Source organism: Passer domesticus, chromosome 2 (assembly GCF_036417665.1).
Source record: "Passer domesticus isolate bPasDom1 chromosome 2, bPasDom1.hap1, whole genome shotgun sequence".
Lineage (NCBI taxonomy): Eukaryota > Metazoa > Chordata > Aves > Passeriformes > Passeridae > Passer > Passer domesticus.
In genome coordinates, this window is record NC_087475.1 from 44,154,262 (window position 1) to 44,169,073 (window position 14,812).

Sequence of the window (14,812 nt, forward strand, 5' to 3'; positions counted from 1 at the left end):
TCTTAATTAAGATCAGTGCAGACTGTCTTCCTCAGGAAGAGAGGTGGGCTAACACAGCAGGTCATCAACTGTGCAAAGGACGAGTTCTGCACTGGTTCTGGGGCTTATTCCACTGTAGTCCTCCATCTGTGTGGATGATATGTCATATATTTTCTTAATACAACCTGATTTTTCCATTTTAACTCCTGGCTTAACTTTGCAAGGGGAAGAACAGCCTTCCTTACTCTCCTCTGGCACAACAGGGCGTTTCTTAGACAAAATCTGCTGGGCTTTTATAATGTCAAAGTAAAACAGTTTGCGCAAGAGGAAGAGACTAAGACTCTCTTAGTCTCACTTGTTAGGCAAGCACTGAAACTCTACACTACCCAATGACTGGGTCTTGCCATATTTTCACACCTGCAGCCAGGTGATGGACATATGGAGACAGGTAACTCTGGGTTAGGCTGAGGACTGAGAGTGTGAGGAGCTCCATCTGCATGTAGGAAGTTTTTTTGCTTGGTCTGAAGCAGCTCTGGACTGTGTTGGAGAGACAGGATGGGATACAGAAAAAGTGAGAGAACAAGGGCTGTAATTTAGTGCTTACGACTTTCCTCTGGGCCATCTGGAGTTCAGCTTCAGCTGAAGCATTCAGCTTCGAGGGCTGATTAAGTGTTTGAAATGTAAAGCACATAAATAGCAACCCTGGTTTTAAGTCTCCTCACACAGAGGAGAAATAAACCAAGAACATTTCTTGTACTGGATGAATGTCCTAAGCACTAAATCCTTATCTAAAGAAATTTGATAACTCTTTTGGTCTCCTTCTTCAGGAAAATAGTAGTTAATTTTGGGGGGATTTTTATGGAATTAATCCAATAAATGTATTCTGTGAACACCCTCTTGCTTGTACTCCTTCCAAACCTCTGACCTTCAAAGTGAAAAAAGTTAAAAATGGGAATAAAAAGCTTTGGGAATTCTTGTGGAAGACAGGCTTGGTTAGAAAGCCGTAAATCATTGCTGTCAATTTCAGAGTGCCTTTAGACATAAAAATAAGCTGAATTTGATTACCTGAAGAATTTGAGCTTCCCAAGGGTTCATATTCTTAAGAAGTCTTGAGAGTCAGAGTACAAACTTAGTTATCTATACTCCATCTAAATTAGTCCCAGAAAGTGTTTTTCAAACTGATTGAGCATTGAAATGTTAAGCCTAGGTATGGTTAAATATTTTTGAATGGCTGTGTTGTTGGATTTGAGGTCTCAACCAGGAAAATATATATATTTTTAAAGAGTTCTTTTATCCTTGTCATCTGAAAGTGAAGACTACTGTGGATGCCATTAAGGGCACAGCATTCTACAGTATTGTATACACCAAAAATTATTAATATTAAATAAAACCCAAAATTCACTAGCATAAATATACCTAGTGATTACTACCAACTTTATACACCATTTCAGGACTATATGCACTGATATCCTTTTTCATTTAAGGACATGATGGTAATACAGGCCCTTTCAGAGCCTTGCACTTTGTGCTATTAAATAATATGTTGTCTCTGATACTCAGGAGCCAAAATTATTGCAATACTAAACTTTGATGGTTGCTAAAGAAGCCTGCAATATGTACTTTCTTTTTTGTTTTTTCTTTCTTTTCCTTAGGGAATTCATTTATTAAAAAAATCTCAACTTCTATTTTCATGGGTAAATTAACTGTTTTCTAAGTTAATGAACTCAGTTGTAGGAAGGATTAGAATGGTTGTTCAGTAAGAAGTTCAAAATACAATAAAGCATTTTTATCTAGCCAGTTTATTATTTTATGTAGTACTCACACACACTTCATTCCATCATCCTGGAATTTACATGGGAAAGGTCAGAGAAAAGTTTATTCTTGTTGATGCTCTTAAGACCTCTCATTCTGCACATTTTTATAATATATCTTTGGTTAGGTTAGCTTTTGTATCCCTTTGAAACATTTGGGGTTTTCCTGTATCCTTTTCAGAGCTGCGGGGAGAAGAAATTAATGGTCTGTAATGTATATATGTGTATTTGTGCAATGAATACATATTCCTTAATTCCTTCCTAATAATTCTTACACTTCAGCTGGGTTTATTTTTCACTTCTGCCAAGCACTGAGCTGGTATTTTTATGAAACTGTCTTGATTCTGAGTACTAATGGTCATTACTAAGCCCAGATTTTAACATATGAAAGTGGAATAATTTCTCTCTGCATGTGCTACATTTTGTAATTATGTACAGTCAACTTCATATTCTATCTTATTGCCCTATATTATAACATCCTTCATAATCTGCTGTGTCCTTATTCCCTTGAACAACTCTATTTAAGCAGCCACCTTTTCATTTTTTATTATTAACTTTTTTGTTCATTTTTATCTTTCCAAATATTTTATTTATAAAAATATATATTATATGTACACATATATACATATATATATATACATATATATACATATGCGCACACACACGCACACACACATATATATATATATATGGCTATTTATATATGTGCTCATTTTTTTATGCGTGTATATTAAAATAGTACAGAAGCTGTTCAGGTGGCTTCCCTGCACTGTGACAATGAACATTTTACTCATATCCTCCTTTTACATTTTTCAGCCAACAGTGCGATAAAGGAGTGGTGGCTCTTGCCCCATTTGACCAGTCTTCATTCTCAGCTGGTGTTAAAGGCACTCAGGGACTGCAATCTACGACTGTATAATGCCAGGTGAGGTCCTGCTTTTGGGTGACACTCAAGCATAGGTGGTGCAGATAATTCAGCTTCCAAAAATCTTTGCCTAGGTCTGGCTGTGCCACCCAAAGCCAGAGTCACACCACAGACTAGTTCAGCATGCCTCAGAATATTATGCAGTATGAATTTATCCTTTGATAGCTCAAGCTACTTTTACAGGGACTTTGGATGCTGCAATTTGCTACTGACTGCTCCCCTTATAAAAAAAAATTGACCTATGGAACCACAGAATAATAAAAGTTGGAAAAGACCTCCAAGGTCATTGTGTCTGATCTTTGACCAAACACCAACATGTCAACTAAACCTTAGCCCCAAGGGCCACATTTAATTGTTTCTTGAACACTTCCTAAGATTATGAATCCATCACTTTCCTCAGAAGCTCATTCCAATGCTTAACCGCTGATTCAGTGAAGAAATTCTTCCTGATGTCCAACCTGAAACTCCCCACGTGCATCTTGAGGCTATGGCCTCTTATTCCATTGGTAATTTCCTGGGACAAGAGGCTGCCCCCCACCTTGCTATGACATCCTTCTGGATAGTTGTAGAGGGTCATAATAGCTCCCCTGAGCCTCCTCTTCTCCAGACTAAACACCCTCAGCTCCCTCAGCTGCTCCTCATAAGATTTACTCTTGTAGCCCATTCACCAGCCCTTCTCTGGAACTGCTCCAGCACCTCAATGTCTTTATTGAAGTGAGGGACCTGGAACTGGACACGGGACTCAGGGACTGACCTCACCAGTGTTGAGTACAGTACCAAATGAGGCGTGTGGAGTGGAAAACATACTTCTGGATTGTGTTTCCTAGTTTCACTTAAAAGAATAAACCATTTCTGTGATACAAAGCATAATAAGTGAAGGAAATCAGGAAATTAGCTTCAAAATAATCTTTCTGGAACTAATATTCATAGATGTTTGCACAGCAGGTAGCACTGAGTTCAGTGCCCAACAGCTGTACTGGCTGTCAACACAAAACAAAGACAGACGATATATTGTTGTGTGATTCTTAGTAAAAATATTCTCCTGGGAAGAGTAACAGCTTGATTCTACCCCCACTTCACTTTTTGCCGTCCTCCATAAAATCCCCTTGGCAGTTAAAAGACTAGCCTTGTTCACTACAAAATAGTCTTCTGCCTTTTTTCTTTGGTGAGTAATCATAAAAATATAAGAATAATAGAATTAAAATGAGGGCAGGAAAGCAGATACACTGATCCATAATGCAGCTTAGGCTCAGCCAGTGAGGAAGGTTTTGGGTCATCCTTTCAGGTGTATCGTTTTTAGTCTAAGACTATGCCTCTGGGGGCCAGAGGGAAAAGAGGTATATGCATTTGGTCAAAATATAATTTCAATGTGTAGTTTGTGTGACTTCGTGTCTGGGATAAATACCTCGGAAACTGGATGAATGCCATTGGGTGTGTCACGTACACAGATGACATTTTTTTGCAAGCTGAACGTGAGACCTCAATCCTCACAGATTGAAGATATAATTACCTCTAATATCTGTCTGAACTGATTTAGTGTTTGAGAATACTTACAGAGGTGTTCTCTTTCTAGAGAAAAGAACCAAATCTTTTAAGATGAAATAAAAGTAAAGAAGATGGAAAGTGGTTTGTGCACCTCTCAGAAAAGTTTACTCTCTCACTCTGGAGTAATCCATCACTGCAGAGTCACAAAGAGTTTTCTTCATTAGCCTGTACTGTTTTTATTCTACTCTAAAGATCCACTACCACTGAAAATAGGAAGCTCAGTCACAACCTCTAGAATATTCCACTTTTCTTCCTATTGTGTTAGTCCTTTTCTTCTTGTAAGATCTCATTTAACTTATGATTCAGTATATAGCTTAACACCATAAGTATAACACAGTATAAGTTAAATCATCTGCCAAAAGAAATATAGCAGCAAATAACAGCTGGCCTATGAGCAGTATGGATGTTTTTATTTTGCTATTTATTTTACTAATTTATAGAAGTAGGCAAAAGAATAAAAAATGTTCCTAATATGAGTAAATTCTTTTTTATTTCATTTTACATATTATTTTTAAGTCTGACATCAAGATGAATTTGCATTTAATATTCATTGCTATTGCATAGATAATATTTATTATTATTTAGGATTCAAGGATATCTGAGTTTCTTTGTGGTATAAACTTTCCAACATTATTTTTCAAGCTCTCTTTTTGTCCATGGAATGGAATTGCTATGCTCAGTAACTGGGAGACTGATTTTGACAGTGTATTAGTTTTAATTTGAAATAAAATTACAGATGCTGCTGAGAAGGTCATATTTCAAAAGTAATGATGTAAAATCTCTCCTGTAGGAAACGTCTTACGGTTTGAGGATTTCTTTCCTTCTGCTTAACTGATTGGTAACTCCTTACCATCATTATTAATATCTGAGCATTGCAGAGTAGCAGGATAAAATACTCAAGGCTATTGGAATCAACCATTTTCCATTACTTTCCTTCTGATCTAAAACATAAACTTAATGAATGTCAGTTCTTCAGCTTTGAAAGGTTAAAAGAAACAAAAAAACCCCAAAAGATACAGGACAATGCCATAAGCTTTGTGACCTGACATAATGTGCCTTAAGACAGAAATTGCACACTACTCTCTCTCTTTGTCAGAACACTGTTTAGTGGAAGAAGAATAGGAATCTAGATGTAAAATATTTCCTCTTGAACTTTAGTTTTATGTTTTACACTATTTTCAATTCCCACACTGAACCATGACACACATGGATCATATGAGATATTTACAAAGATGTAGAACTTAGGTGTTGAGGCTTTGTTTAGCAGAAAACAATATAAGTATTTAAATTTACTAATTTCAGATTCAGAAGGAAGAAAATGAGTCCTCCTCTTTGTAATTGTTCAGACTATTTTGATGAAAGTTATATCCAGATTGAAATAATGTGAGTTATCTTTAGTTTTCCTTCACTAAGTTGCCAATAGCAAACCGTGAAAAGACACATCTTACAAAATGTTGGAAATCTTTTAATCAGGCCAAATATTGAAGAAAGTGATAGATAGAATGGTATTTTTAAAATACAGTAAAATATGTATGGTAAAAAATATATGATGGTGTAACTGTGGAAAAGTAAAGAACACCTAAGACTTCAAAATTCAGAAGAGGCCTTACATTTTTTAAATAGAAGTTTCTAGAGCAAAGTAAAATACTCAACTAGTTTCACAGGCATTAGCCTTTCTTAAAATAGACAAAGTGTGAGTATATTTTCATAAATGTTAAGGAATGTTGAATTTGCCTTTTTAGCCTTTAGCAATGTCAGTTAATAAAATTTGCGTGAAAGCCTGTATATTCTTATCTCTTTAAGTCTTTCCTTTTCTTTTTGGAAACCTCATAAAGACACCAAGAGTTCTTTTGTAAAGAAAGATGACAAAATTATTTATTTTTATTTCTGAAGCACTGCGAAAAATAGTGATCAATCAGGAGAACTTGAAGTTGTGTACTGATAGATGTGGAACTACTTCCAGTTTCCCAGTGAAACTAACAGAAAAAATAACTGGTTAGATAGGTAACTGTAGCCTTTTTACAAAGCTCAGAGAAATCAATGAGATAAATATATTTATTTATCTTTCTGTGATTTATATAAAATTCTATGTTTCTTGCCCCCTATGTTCAATTTCCTTTACCAGCCTGGAACAGGAGGGGTTTCTAGCATTTACAATATCAACTCCTGTTCTTGACCTTTTTGAAGACATAGTTTATATATTTTCTCTTCTTCTCTAATGCTTAAAAATCTTTGCTCCTCAGGGCTTACACAGAAGGTGCAACACTGAAAGCTTTTTGTAAGGAGCCTGCAAGATCCTCAGGGAAAACAGCTTTTCTTGATTCTGTCTGCAAAGCACAAAGCACACTTTCCACAGCATAAAAATAAATCTTACTCCCCATCATCGCTGGTAGGCAGTTTGACAAATTTTATATTAAATAATTGTTTTTGGCTTGCTTCTTCAAGGTTCCAAGCATCTTTCAGTTCATGATGGACTTTGGGGGAGGCAGTGAAGTTTCTCAGACTCTTGCAGTAAACAGCCAGCATCTTTAAATATCGAATACTCTCCAATAACATTGTATTTGTTGAAAAAAATCCTTTTTTACATCAAAAATATTTGTGGAATTTATTAAATTTAAGTCTGCATTATATTTACCTTTCAGTTTTTACATGACAACCCATTCTAGATTAGAGAAGTATTATCCTGATATATTGCATTTTGTCTCTTCTGTTCTGGACATACAAAAGATGATTGAATCCATAGTGCAGTGTCCTGAATGCATGCGCTGCAGACTAGTCTTTCTGAATACATTAAGGCCTGATTAGAAATGAAATTATAAGAAAGTGTCCAAATACTGCTGTTAACATAGCTGAATTTTAATAAAGGCTAATTTGAGTTTTGCATAACATTCACATTTCAGCTTAGAAAATGCTTTGACATTGCACTTGACATAGTGAAATAATTATCAGTGTATGTGTGAAGTTTTAAATCAAAATATAATGAGTTAATACAAAAAATAACATTTTACTCATAGGATCCACATCACAAGATTTATACCCTGTGTCTGTTACAGTAAATAGAAATACTTTAATTTTATATATCTTAAAAAAGGGTACAGAAAAGGGTTTCAAATACAGATTAGGGACATAGAGAATAAATAAATATTTTAATGCAAAAGTTCTTAAAGATTTCAAAACAGATGAATTTTATTCAGAGATTTAATAAAGAATGCATGCCAAAAGTCTGTAGTGGTGTTCCAGTGAGAACTAAGATTTATCAGTAGACCTGTGAGTAGTCTAAACATCTAAGCAATTACCTGATTTCTTTTAATTTTGCAAGTAACTTTCAGTAATTATAAAGTATCTTTGCATTGATGATAAGACTAAAATAGTTTTTCAATACCTAAATTTAAATTTTGTGTGATTTTAGATGAGTCAACACCTCCCACCCTCCCAATGACCTTTGCAGCTTTTTTTGATATTTGAGAAGGCTTCTGCTGAAAACTTTTGAGGGAGCTAATATCTAGATATCTAGACAAATACCTTCTGCTTGTTTGGGATCCCCTGAACAGAAGTCCTCCTTTTAGGTCTCTGAAGTTCTGCACAGAAATACCATTCAGAAATATAGTAGTTGGTAGTGTTGAAGTTTTTTTTTTCTAGCAGTCTTAATAGCATTGAAATCTACACATTTTCATTCTTTGAGTACTCTTCTCATTGACTCAGAAAATGAGAAGAGACTTCAGTCCTTTAGTTAGAAGCAGACCACAGTGATGCCAAGAATGTAAAAGAGCTGTTTGTTTAACTAAGGAAAACTATGACAGTGTAGAGAGCATAGAGAGCATCCAAAGGATCTTGATGGGCACGCTTGGACTTACAAGGTTTGGTTCTTCTTCTCTGACCTGTTCGCTCATATGCTAATTACATAAATAAATAACAATCTCCAAACACACAAACTGCCTGCACAATTAATTCACCATCTCTATTAATTAGGCATAAGTTCTTTGCTGGGTTGCAAGATATCACCCAATTCTAATTGATAGAATTTATAGATCTACCTTCAAACATAGAAATAATATTAGAATTAAAATTATGTTCCCTTTCATTTTCTCTTGTCTAACAAATCAGACAGGAGAAGAAGCACAAATGTCATCTACCTGAATTTCTCAAAAGCTTTTCAGTATCTAAAGGGGGCTTATAAGAAAGATGGAGAAAGTCATTTTTCCAACTGCTGTAATAACAGGACAAGAGGTAGTGGATTATAATAAATGAAAGTAGATTTTGCCTGCATATTAAGAAGAAATTCTTTAATGTGACAGTGATGAAGCAGCGGAACAGATTGCTCAGAGACGCTCTTGGTGTCACATTCCTGGAAGTGTTAAAGACCAGGTTAGATGGGTCTTTGAGCAGTCCAATCTCATGTCCTTTCCTACAACAGGCAATTTAGTCTAGATGATCTTTAAGGTCCCTTTCAACCTATTCTATCATTCTGTGATTCTAGGTTTTATTTAAAGTAACATCACAAATATTCTTTCCCATAGACTTGTCCATTTGTAGACTGCATGAATATACCTGTGTTCTCTTTTGCAGTCAAAATACTGTTCTCTGATGCTCTGATGCATCTTAATATACATTTGTGGAAGTCAGAGAACATCAAGTAGAAAAGGGCATAACTTAAGGGAAGGCCAGGACTAATTATGATATAAATGGATTAGATGCATGTTTTGGAATCAACTGAGAGTGAAAAGAAGTAAGAAAAGTGATTGATGTTGCTTCCCACTGTGCATTCAGATGAGTTTGAAGACCATGTCACTATTAATTTGCTCCTAAATATATCACAGCTCCTAGGCTTGTCACAGTAGGAAATTTTAAAGGCTTGTTTTGCATAAGCAATCACTTTTATTCCTTTTCAAGTACAATTATATTTTTTTCTTACTCTCTGTATGGAGTCTCAGGCAAGATCAAAGAAGTCCTGAAGTGTAATGTTTCATAGTGTGATTCAGTACCCTGTACTAGAATGCAGATTATTAATTTGATGTGTTTTTTTTAAATGTCCTTAGTCCTGATAAGATGCTCGGGCACCAGTTACTCTTGAAATTTCAGTCACAGGAGGAAAGGGGAAAGGTGCTTCCCTTTCAGCTATAATTCAAGGTTCAAACACTTACAAAACAAATATGTTTTAGGGTCACAATTGGAGGCCAGTAAAGGGGGCACAGATTGTCTGTGGTTGTTCTTGGCTGTTTGGAAAGAGATATCCCAAGGCTTTAGATGTTGTTTTGGAATTTCCTACAAGAATATACAGTATTTATTTTTCATAATAAGCATCTGGTTCCTCATCAAGAAACCCTCCAGAAACACTTTGCACTCAAAGAAATAATTAGCATTTACAGTTTGGGGAAACTGATATGCATACATAATTTTGATTCAGTTCTTTGGAATGGCATGATAAGAAAAATTACAAGAGTGAACTAGCAAGTGAAAGAGCAATAAATAATCATAAAATTAATATTTTTGGTTTTAAATAACACATTAGGAAATATAAAAAATATATTAAGGAGTCCTATGTCCTATCTAATATATATATGTATATATTTTAAAGCAATCTATTTATACAAAATATCCACTAGGCAAAGAGCATAATTGCTGAGTGTAAACTGTTAAGTAACGATCCATGAGACTGGATCATCAAAATGGGACTTTTTTTTACTAAATTCGAAATTTAGAGATATCATTATAATACAAGATCTCCAAAGGGAGAGATGGAAGAAATTAATATGGCACTGCAAAACAGAAATACCTTATTCCAATTGTAAATGTTGCAACCAATTTTAATAAAGTATTTACCTTTGGAAATTGTCTATTGTTATGTATTAGGTAGTTTCTCTTTTAATTAAACAGGCAAGATGCAAAATGAATGAAAACTCAATTATTTGCACCTCATTGTCTCAATCCAACACTGTAGGAATCCAATACTGATAAACTGCTGAAGATGAAGAAAAGCAAATCACTGGCTCCTCTGATTTCCTCCTAGCTGAGGAATATGCTGAATTCAGAGGTGATTTTAAGACATAGGACATATGGTTAGAGCAAAAGACCACTTGGAGTTTACACAACTGTTTTGATCTCAAGGAAATTAACTTGGAAAAAAAACCCAAACAACCTTCCCATCATATCCTGAACCATAGATCTATGTACAGAGATACCTGCACACACAGACATGCACACAAAGGTATGCACAGACAGTGACATATGTGTTCAGCTTGCTATAATTCCTCTAGCATTCCAATGAATTATGTAATGGGGAAGTGGAAGTATGCCCCTGAGCTCCTGTTGACTCCTAAGCTGTTTTGCTAGAAAGCAATGCTGGGCTCTGTGCAGAGAGATATCCCTGGCACTTACTGACTCATGGTCAACTGATTGATAGTTTCTGCCTTGCAGGACTCCTGCTGATCTCTTCTTGATGGGAATACTGCCACCTTGCATAGCACAAGCTGTCAATCTGTGCAAAATGGGAACTTAGAGAAACTATTAGAAAGGAGCAGGTGCCTTGCTACATGTAGACAATCATCTGTTCTCGGAAAAGGAAAGCCTTCGTAATCTTGCTGAGTTCTCTCAGATTCAATGAAGCAGACTGACTATCTCTTTGTGAGGTAAAAGCTTGGTGCTGTCAGAAAATAAAAAAAAATAAAGGAAAAATACAGAAATTGTCATTGAGAATCAAAATCTTTGTTTGCAAATGCAGTGTAGTGACATTTCACTCTGCTTCATCTCCTATTCTGAAGCCATTCAGATTTTTCCTGGCTCCCATATGTAATTTTAGCTCTCTTTGCACTTTTTCTGATGTCCTCTAACCCTCTGTAGACTCCATCCAGCTATAAACTTGGTATGTCCTTAGATCTTTTATTTACTGTTACTAGTAAATCATTCCTTGAACTTATAATAAGCAAGCATTCAAAGCAAACTACATATTCCCTGAGACTTCTTAAAAGTAGAAGTGTGTTTCAGAAACTCTGGTCTTATGGCCCACAGCAAAAAAAAAAAACAAACAAAAAAATTAGAAATCACAAGACAACGTCTCTCTTCACAGAGAGCAAGGAAAAAAAAGAAAGAAAGAAAGAAATATAAATAAAATAAAGAAATCTGCATTTATCCAGAACAGTTATGCCAACATATGTAAATAGGATACTCTTAAACCTGATGAACAAACTATGGAAGTATTCCACAGACTTGCCTGAGGATTTCATCCAATGTAGGAATAGTATTTCTTTCTAAACTAAAGAGAATTACTACATCTGAGAAGCCTTAAATTACAAGTCCTTTAAGCTGTTTTTTTTTTCCCACCAGTTATGACTTTTCGTGTTGGAAATAAACAAGGGTGTATTTGAAAGAAGAATTCTTTTCAGTAAGGACACGGTTTTTTCATTTGTTTCCGATGAAACAAAATGTTACAACACTAGGTAAAATATGTCAGTATGGGAAACAGCCAGACTGCTTTTCAACCCTGCTCCCTTTAAGACATTTCTTATTTTAAGTTTTATAGATTAAGTGTATCTGTAGAGACGTGTAAACTAATTTGGTTACTAAAAGTCTTAAGAATGTGGAACTAATATGAAATGAATAAAACATTATCATTTATTCATAGTGCTTTCAACTGTATCTCATTCTCCATTGTTCATCTCTAAAATGTCAATCTAGATTAAAAATATCTGAGGTAAAAACATTGAGTTTGATTCATAAATCTGCTGCTGTGGTACACAAAATACTCAGCGGATTTTTTTTTTTTAAATTTTTTTTTTTCAGGGTAACTAATTCACCACAACTTTTAAAGAAAATGTTAGTGACAGATGATAGCTTCAACTTTATTGTGCTTGCCTTCTCAGTCTTTTGGGATTTCTGCAAATGGGTTTTCAGTAGAGGCACTGGACGTCCCTGGATTGAAGAGCCACTAAGACAAATTTCTTCTATTTCTCTGAGAAAACTCAAAGGCAAACATAATCACCTGAGCCTTCTTTCAATTTTTCTTTGTGTGAGATCTAGTACGAAATGATCCCCACACGTGAAAATGTAATTAGAAGGGTCATCCAAGACAGCATTAGAGAAGCTTCACGTTGCCTGGGAACATGAGAGAGGAAGGAAAAACATGGCAAAATCTGAGTAACTCTTGGGTGCTTGGCATCCAGGGTTTTCTCAGATGTGGCTGTCTGTGCATCCAATATCAACAATAATCTAGTAAGAGTTTAGGACTAATCTTAGAACTCCTTTGGCAGGTGCTTTAAACAGAAGGTGCAGTCATGGCTATCAGCCACGACTTCAAAGAATTTTTCTTGCCAGACTGAATCAGTATTTAACAGGATTTAGGCTAAACCAGGCAACTGCCTGTCAGGACTGTCTATGCCAAGCACAGAGTCACTGAAGAATCAGCTCTATTTGGTTTTGATGTGGAAACACAGAGCTGGACACTGTTGGAGTACTGATGATGGCATTTATCCCACCTCACACCTCTGTTTTACAGGTTTGTGCAGCTATGACAAGACCAAATTCTGTCTGTATTAATCTGTAGAGGGCAAATGAATCAATGTATTCAACTCTGGTTTCATAACAAAAGGTGTGAATGAACTCAACCTACTTTAATTTCATAAAACTGTGTCAAATCTGTAACTTTTATTTGAATAGGTAATGATTTAATTATAAGTATTGTTTTTGCACCTAATAGTAATATTGATGTAACTTCTGGTTATTGCAGGAACATATTTGCTAACCTGAATTACTCTTTTTTCCATAGCCAAATCTAAAGCATTTGCTTAGCCTATGCTACTGGAATGGTGTGCAAACACATACTAAAGAAATTCCCAATTCATAAATAAATAAATGAATAAATAAATTAACAAATAAAATAATAAATGAAAAAAAATTGTGAGGTTGCAGAGCAAGAGAAAATTGGAAATATTATTACTGTCAAAGATCAGTCTTTGAGCATTTAAATGTAAAATTGAAATAATTCTAAATGGATCACATTTTGGAAAAACTTGATAATCATGGATGACAGAAATTAAATGACAGTGCCTCATTAGAGTTAGTCTTGGGTGGTATTTAAGTCTATTTCCTCAAATCAAGTTACTTCCAACAAACTTTATTTCCTACCCTTCAAATATATTTGCCAATTCTGTCATCAAATACATGGACTATCATTATGTATAGATCTGATTCACTCAAAAAAGAGAAAAATTCCAGTTCCAGTCTTAATACAAGTGGGTGCTACTTACTGTATTTTGCTAGCCAAGAAAGACATAGATTAAGCTATGTGAGTAGGATAGTCTAGGGAGTCTCAACTCTCTGGCTGTGCTATTGAGTGAAAGTGATATAAGGACAGCAATGCATTAGCACTTTCATTTATATATTACCATTTATATAGTATGTCAAGTTTGGTACATTTCTCTTTTGTGTGTATCAAAAGGCATTTCCAAATTCTGTTAATTTAGATGCACGGTCTAGTATAACATGTAATTTAATCACCGAGTTGTTTTTCAGCATATATTTACCTTTCATTGTACAAGATCACACTTGATCAAGAAATTTCTATGTATTTCTAACTTTTCTATTTCATGCAAATTATTTAAAAAACAGGACTTGTCATGTAAAACAACAAAAAAAAAATAGGTTTCCATTCTGTGTCCAAGAGACTATGCTTATTCAAATACTGTGTTTCTTTAAAAAGTCAGCAGCTTACTTTACTGGCTATAGCCTGTGTTTCAGAAGCATTTTTATCCAGCCATAACTAATGTGTATTCATACCTGTAATGCTAAGTGCTGTCAGCTTTTGTTGGGGTTGCCCTCCTTTATCCACTAAATTACCTCAGGGGAAGGTAGGACTTCTGAGGCAACCTAAATTCCAAGCAAACTTCTGTCAGAAAACTTTTTTGGAAAAGGCACCCTGACCAAGCACTGGGCATAAGACATACAGGGCTTGTCATATTTTGTCCAGCTGTAGAACAAATGTTGTGCATCCTGACAACTGCAGGCAGCAGTGTCAACATTGTTCTACCCAGGATATAAAGATAAAATGTATGACTTTATTACGCTTCAATTCCAGACACTGGCTACTGCATGAAGTGGCTGTTGGTTTGCTTCTGCAAACTCTCTGCACCTGTAGTAACCAGACATAAAACTCCTCTTCTTTCCTTCTTTCATCTTCCATCCTGCTGGTGGGATAGGCAGGGAAACAAATTGTTAGATTCTTTAAAGTTTGCTCTTTTAGGAGATTTATTTTACCTGAAAGCGCTTACTTTTGAAGATGTCATTTCACCTTGGTTTTACAGTGGGATTCATAAAATAGTAAAATCCCTTTGAAGTGAAAATAGGCAAAATTAAAGCTTCTTCTGTTTAACCCACTTTTTAGAAAACATTTCAAGAGACAAAATGGCTTAAAAGCAGACATTTTGTCAGGAGCCATGAGCTTCAGAAAAGCTGAACACCAGCTCTCTAGCACATTTCTAATTAAATATGCAATTAAAAAGCTTTCAGTGGCCCCTAAGGCTTCCCAGCCTATTTAATAGAAAACTTCTCATCTTACTTTAAC